This window comes from Solenopsis invicta, chromosome 2 (genome assembly GCF_016802725.1).
Source record: "Solenopsis invicta isolate M01_SB chromosome 2, UNIL_Sinv_3.0, whole genome shotgun sequence".
Classification (NCBI taxonomy): Eukaryota; Metazoa; Arthropoda; class Insecta; order Hymenoptera; family Formicidae; genus Solenopsis; species Solenopsis invicta.
In genome coordinates this window covers 10,487,498-10,494,971 of record NC_052665.1, presented here as the reverse complement: position 1 = coordinate 10,494,971, position 7,474 = coordinate 10,487,498, and the positions used below count along the sequence as shown (strand labels likewise).

The 7,474-nt window shown below is 35.4% G+C and overlaps 1 long non-coding RNA gene across 1 annotated transcript; it reads left to right on the top strand.

The window, feature by feature from the left end:
- Positions 1–1,332: 1,332 nt before the first annotated feature.
- LOC113003961 lies at positions 1,333–6,852 on the top strand. The gene is made up of 3 exons (XR_005574125.1): positions 1,333–3,320; positions 4,361–4,432; positions 6,227–6,852. It is a non-coding gene; the product is annotated as an uncharacterized LOC113003961 (long non-coding RNA).
- Positions 6,853–7,474: the final 622 nt, after the last annotated feature.

Sequence of the window (7,474 nt, the reverse complement as noted above, 5' to 3'; positions counted from 1 at the left end):
GCATATGCTATGAGATGTTGCAGGCATATTGTTAATTTATGTTTCCGTAATTCTGCAATGTCTCCGTAATATTGCATTGCAATCTGCAACATTGCAACATTGCTGCAATTTTTTGTGCTGTATGGGTTGATCCATTTCTGGTTTAACGCGATATAAAAAGATCGCAGCGATGTTGATTATTATGCATTGCCGATTTATAATATTGTTGTATTATGATTGTAATTATTTATTAATAGCATATAACAATTTTATATATATATATATATATATATATATATATATATATATATATATATAAAAGTTATATACTATTTATAAATTACGATAGATGGTGATAAGATGATAATTGTATAATTTAATGTTACAAAAAGTAATATATTGTGATTCTGTAATGCGTTACGTCTCTCTATTCAATCCCATTTACTTCTCTCGGCTCCTATGAAATTCACAATCAGTTCAAGCAAGAGTAAAATAATCATCTTTTAACAATCGACAACCTTAACCATTTTGGATTTAATATATGTGTATGTATACGTACATACATAATCAAATAATAATAGCAAATTGCTTTATTTAAACAAATTGCTCAATTAATTCACTCACGCGGTTGTTACTGTTGCTGTTGCTGCTACCAATTTCCTTTCCTGTTGATTTTGACAATATAATAAAAATAAATTATTCATAAGTATAAAAAATTTTTGTAATAATTATTTACAGAATAATACGTATAAATATTGTATATAGATTTTATAAATTTTACTAAACGTAGATATAGAAATGCTTTTTATTATTTTTACTCAACTGTAAAAATACGATCGCATGTAAAGAGATACGTTAATAAAATATAATACACTCATCCCCTCGAATTGCACCACGGATATCGTCTTTTCGCTAAAATTCTGTTGACGTTTCGTTTTGCTGCTGTCCTCGAACTGCACATTTAATCAGATTGCCCGATACTATTGAATGTATTTAATATTAATTTAGGATATCCTGAGAACTATCTTGGTAACGTCTTGGGGACATCTCTCTTCGTTTATTACATATGATTTTTACCGAAAGACGGAAAAGAAAATGTTTTGTTAAATAAATTTTTTTTTTTATATCAAAATTTCAAAATAATACACCTAATCCAACGGTTATTAAAAATTTATATCATTTTTTGTATATATTTGTTCTCCTATTTTCTTTTTCTTTTATTCTTTATGTTAAACTCTTTCTTTTCTTCGTTTTTTCTTTTTAAAAAATTTTTTTTTTCATTTATTTTTTTAATATAAATAAATTTTTAACTTTAGAGGTAAAAAGTTAATAAATTAAAGTTCATGTATTTAAAAAATAATTAGTTAAAGTTAAAAATTGAATTATTAAAAATTAACGAAGTTAAAAGTTATTAATTTTATTATTTAACTTTGATAATTATTTAGTACAGACTTTAATAAAGTCTATGTAATAAACGCGCAGCTAGAGAGACTGCATTAGCCGAGGACGCACGTGCACACCGTCGGTTAAAGTCCAACCGCGCAAGGTCAACGTCCCGTAAGATAGACGCCACGCTACGCGCCGTCTTGGCCTCCCCACTCCGCCGGCCACTCATTGTCAGTCATTCGCGCGCACGTGTACGCTGTCGCGTCGGTTAAAGTCGCGTCACGCAAGGTCAACGTCCCGCGCCGCGTGCTGTCTCGGCCTTCCCATTCCGCCGGTCATTCGCCTTACGCGAGGCCTTCGAGGCGCACATGCACGCCATTTGGCTCGTCTTCCTACACAGTTCCCACTCTTCTCGTAAAGATGGGCCGCGACGACTCGGCCGTTCGGTATTCGTTGCTACCGCTACACATTGCTGATGTACGGCGTATCGGTTCCGTGCTTCTCGTACGTTCCAAGTTTTGATTATGCGCGAATAATGCCAATGTGATAACGGACGGTTACTCCCATACAGTGTCGTACGTACAAATGATCGTATTCGTTTGTGAAGCGCAAGCATCGTGTGATTGTCGTGTGTGGTTTTGTCAAGATTTCGCGCGCTCGTATTCGTTCACTCAGATACTTCATTCGTGCAGTGGAATATCGCGAATGCCGCGTGTTTCACGTTTTGTCTCTAGTCGTCGTGTTTAGATACAAAATCGAGAGTGAGTGTGTTTCGTTTCTACGCATCGTATCTACGTGTGCATTCGGACGATTCTCATTGCTGTTTTGTTGATATGTGACGTTCAAGCACATGTATGCTCTCTCGAAAGTTGAAAGTTATATTCGTCACTTGCGAATGTAGCAACGGACGATTACACCTCTGGCACACGAGTCGTGTAGTTATGATGCGTAGAAACAATCGCGTTCCAAGTTCCGTTAGCATCTATTGCATCGCAACAAGCTGAATCTCGCTAATTCTCGTGCGTGTTTTTTGCATCTTATTTACGTTTGAGTGTGTGTGTGTGTGTGTGTGTGTGTGTGTGTGTGTGTGTGTGTGTGTGTGTGTGTCAGGCCGATATTACATTTATCGTATGGTTTGAGAAGAGCAGCAAAACGTAAAGAGAATTTCAGCTGAAAGACGATATCGGTGGAGCAATCCAAGGGGGTGAGTGTATTATTTGAATTAACGTATCTCTTTATCTGTTTCCTGCGATCGTACTTTCACAGTTCAATAAAAATAATAAAAACAATAAAAATAATAAAAATTTATATATTTACCTTTGATAAAATTTATAAAATATAATATACAGTATTTATATGTGAATCAAAAGAGTCATGAGAGTATTGTTCGTTTTGTTTCTTCTCGGTCTACTAGGTTCATCTAGTTCACTTCCTGTTTTACGATTTGCTTTCAGAGTGCCTCTATCTCAACTCAAAGATAGGTCTGCTTGGGTCTGTTCCGAGTAGATTCAGAACATACTTGTACTAAACGAACAATGCTATATAATATCACAAATTAACTTGATTGTTAATTTAATAATAATGCTACAAGCACCTTAAAAAATTGTAAATAGGTATTGCGAAAATTCTGTTTAACTGTAAATAATTATTACGCAAATTCTTTATATTTATGCAATAATTCATTTTTATTATATTAGGTGCGCAACTAAGTTCTCGCTGTTTTTTTTTTTTTTATGAAAATGCAACTTTATTGTGAAAAAATGATTACAAATGAATCATTCAAAGTATTGCCCATCGCTAGCTACAACTTTTGCCCATCTTTTTGGCAGAGCTCGAATACCATTACGATAAAAGTGTTCGTCTTTTGAGGCTATCCACGAATCAAGCTATTTTTTGATGTCTTCATGTGAGCGGAACTGCTGATCAGCCAGACCATGTGCCATCGAACGGAACAAGTAATAATCGGATGGCACTATATTTGGGGAATATGGCGGGTGGGGTAGGACTTCCCATTTGAACGTTTTTACGTAGGTTTTAACGGGTGTGGCAACATGAGGCCGAGCGTTGTCATGCAGTAGAATTACTTTGTCGTGCCTCTGCTCGTATTGTGGCCGTTTTTCGCGCAGTGCTCGGCTCAGTCGCATCAATTGAAGTCGATACCGTTCCCCAGTTTATTATTTTCGTTTGGAGTCAACAGCTCATAATAAATAACACCGACCTGGTCCCACCAAAGACACAGCATAACCTTCGCAGCGAGGATATTCGGCCGAGCCGACAACGTAGAAGCATGACCGGGCAGTCCCCATGACTTTCTTTTCTTTGGGTTGTTGTAATGAATCCATTTTTCATCACCCGTCACGATGCGATAAAGAAAATCCTTCCTTTTTTGCCGCTGGAGCAGTTGTTCACAGATGAAAAAACGACGCTCAACGTCCTTTGGCTTCAAATCATAAGGAACCCAAGTTCCTTGCTTTTGAATCATTCCCAACGCATGCAATCGCTTGGAAATGGCTTGGCGGGTAACTCCTAATGCTGAAGCAAGCTGTTCTTGCGTTTGGCACAAATCCTCATCGAGCAATGCCTCCAATTCAGCGTCTTTGAATGTTTTTGGCCTTCCTTCACGTGGACAATTGTCAACATCGAAATCACCGTCTTTGAAGCGACGGAACCAATCACGGCACGTTGTTTCACTTGTTAGAGCAGCATCTCCGTAAACTTTTTGGAGCTCTTGATGCGCTTCAGCCGCCGTTTTCTTCGAATGAAATAAGAAAATCAACAATTCTCGGAAATGACGATTATTTGGCACAAAATCAAACATTTTCACACAATCAAAAGTATATGATGCCAAAACGAAATCACTAACGTGTTAACGCGGTTTGTTTACCATATGTCTAAGTTCATGACGTTTTGGATATGTCTAAATCGACCAGCACTTACTGCTGGAGCTATCTATTGACAAACAGCGAGAACTTAGTTGCGCACCTAATATTTTCAGAATCAACAGGAAAGGACATACAGCAGCAGCAGCAGCAGCAGCAGCAGCAGCAGCAGCAGCGATAACAACTGAGTGAGTAAATTAAATGTGCAATTTGTTTAAATAGAGCAGTTTGCTCGATTGTCCATCTGTTCAAAAATAAGTTTAGTTATTGTCAGTAAAAGTAATGAAGTTGTCAGAAATGAAAATTACTGGTGTTTTGCGTTTATTTTCTTTTACCAGTAAAACCAATAAATTGATATGATCCCAAATGGTCCAAAATTATTTTCAGGTTACAAATTGTGAACATTTTAATGTTAGGTTAGGTTGTAACATTGCAAAAATCTTTCGCAGCTTTCATGCAATTTAATAACAATGTTTTGCCGTAAAGTTTATGCAATATGTTCCTGCAATCATCTTTTACTATTGTATGGGTTGGTATGATTCTAACTTTCGTTTTTTAAAACAAAAGTATTAATTAATGTTATTAAAATATAAATTCTTATAATAAAGTAATGCTATTATGAGTTTTAAATCGAGCAATTAATAACAGATACTTTTGGTTTGTACAAATATCTCCATTATTTTAAACTTTTGATACATAAAAAACAAATTACACATATATTTTTAAATCTAACAATTATCTTTCTGGAGTATCCAACTATTTGAGAAAAATATGGAATATAGTATACAAGATTGCAAAGAAAATGTATAATTGTGCTTATAGTTTTTATTAATATTTTAATAATATTGTATTAATGTAAAATTTGTTATAAAAAGTGAAGGCTAGAATTATAATTCGTAATTCATAATCCAGCACTGAAAGATTAAAGAAGCATTGGATAAACCTTACATTGAAACATTGTAATATTTTATGCAAGTTACACAAAATTTCTATAATGTTACTACAAGCTTGCGATAACGCGTTGAAATATCGCAATTTTAAACCTGAAAATTGTTATAACGTTTTGGACTATTTGGGATCATCTACGGGGGTCAATCAAGAAACTTTTTTTCTAGGGTGGAAACGTAAAAAATGAAAAATTTCTCCATTAACTTTAATGGTAAAGATTTTCACTTTTCACGTTTTTGTCCTCTGGTGGCTCTGGTTTTACTAGTGGAAAAAACAAAACGCAACGCCAGTAATTTTCACTTTTGCCAACTGTATTATTTTACTAATAATAATCAAATCCATTGAATACGCATTAAAAAAGCTCTTAAGATGCGATTTTACGTAGCTATAATATCCAGATATTTACCCCGACTCTACCAAAATTTTCCATAATTTCTCATAAATTCCCATAAATCCCCATGATTTGAGTAGAGTGGGGGTAAATATCTGGATATTATATCTACGTGAAATTGCACCTTAAAGGAAAAAAAAAAAAATATTGGAATAAAAAATTGAACAATAACTCTCTCTCTCTCTCTCTTTGTCTCGATATCTTGAAAAAGAATTGACAAAACAGAAGACAATAATTGCCTGTTTCGACACTTAATTCTTAATTTTCTAATCTATATCACGTGTGGAGATAAAAAAATAAAATAATTAAAAATTGTTTAATTAAATTTGAGTAATGGAATAAAATCAGTGCAGATCGGAATCTTGTTAAAGAACATTCGAGGGAATCTTGTTAAAGAACATCCTTTGTACGTCAAAGGAGTAAAATGTTACACCTGATATTTGAACAGAAATTTAACGCAACGTAAATTTACAAGTAAGCGCAATCGTATATAGATATACGTACAATCTGATCTAGACATCCAAAATACTTGTATTGAAAATGTGATGGAATGTACGAAAAGGTTAAAGGAGAGAAGCGGAGAAGAATGGGGGTTGGTGCTGTAAGGTCATCCAGTGTCATTCATCTGTCGACCCGATTGCAGGTCAAAGTTCCAGTTTCTCGCCGGGTGTGCGTGGTCAAGGAACAGAGAGAGAGAGAGAGAGAGAGAAAGAAAGAAAGAGGACTGGCTCGTCGTCATGACGACGTGACGCAACGATCGCGTCATCATCGAGGGATAGAACGGATAGAACGAAAGGTCGACGAACCTCCAGCATTGAAGCAGCATTCGTTCCGACCAGACGCAGCGACTCTGCTTGACTGGCGGTGGTGGTTGGTTGACTGGACACAGATGGGGTGAATGGGGGGATGCGATGCGATGCGATGCGATGCGGCACGGTAGCGGCGGATTTGCCTCTCTCTCTCTCTCTCGCACTCCCTCCTTCTCTCCCTCCATTGTTCTCGATACCATCGATTTGACTTGAGCTCGATGTCCTTGCTATGACGTCGACGAAACGTATGCATCATTCAATACGTGCATCAACGACTGCAACATTAAATCTTGTTTAATGTGTTATTATTAGATCCGAGCAAATTTTTTGATCGAGTAAATAATAAGCAATTGCAAATTTATCTATTTGGACGAAGATGTAAATACAAAGTACAGTGTCAAAGAAAACACACACACACACACATACACACACACACACACGCACACGCACGCACACACACTTACACATGTACAGATACCCTCTGTCATCGAAATAATAAATCTATGACAATAATTTGTCTTAGAATAAATCCTTTCTGTACAAAAACTTCGGTTTTTGAGAAAATTAATTAAGAAAAAGTTTAATAAAAAATGATAATAATTTTGAAAATAATCTCTATTACAGAAAGAAACATATATATGTTCAATTATAATGTTAAGTTGATCTGTATTTTTCTTAGTAGAGAGAAAATTTTAAATCTGAAATTGAGAAAAGGGAGAGAAGGAGAGAATGAGGTATCATGATTATATAAACGATTCTATATCTGTGGTAATTTTAAGTTTACTTTTATCTCGATCTCAGCTTTGTTAAACTTAACTTACGATCAACATCCCATTAATAATTGCATTATTAACTCCATTATTTATTGGATAAATATTCTCATTTATATATTAATTGAAACTATATTAATTGAAAAATGGTCATCAATTGCCATTTGAAAAGTGTAAACTTGTGCATCAGCATCTTTGCGCGGAATGGAGAAGGATAACAGGTTATCGCGACTATTTACACGCGGTTATTTGACGCACGTATGTACGTACGAGGGGTGAGACCCAAGATTGACCGCGACAAAGAGTCGAAGG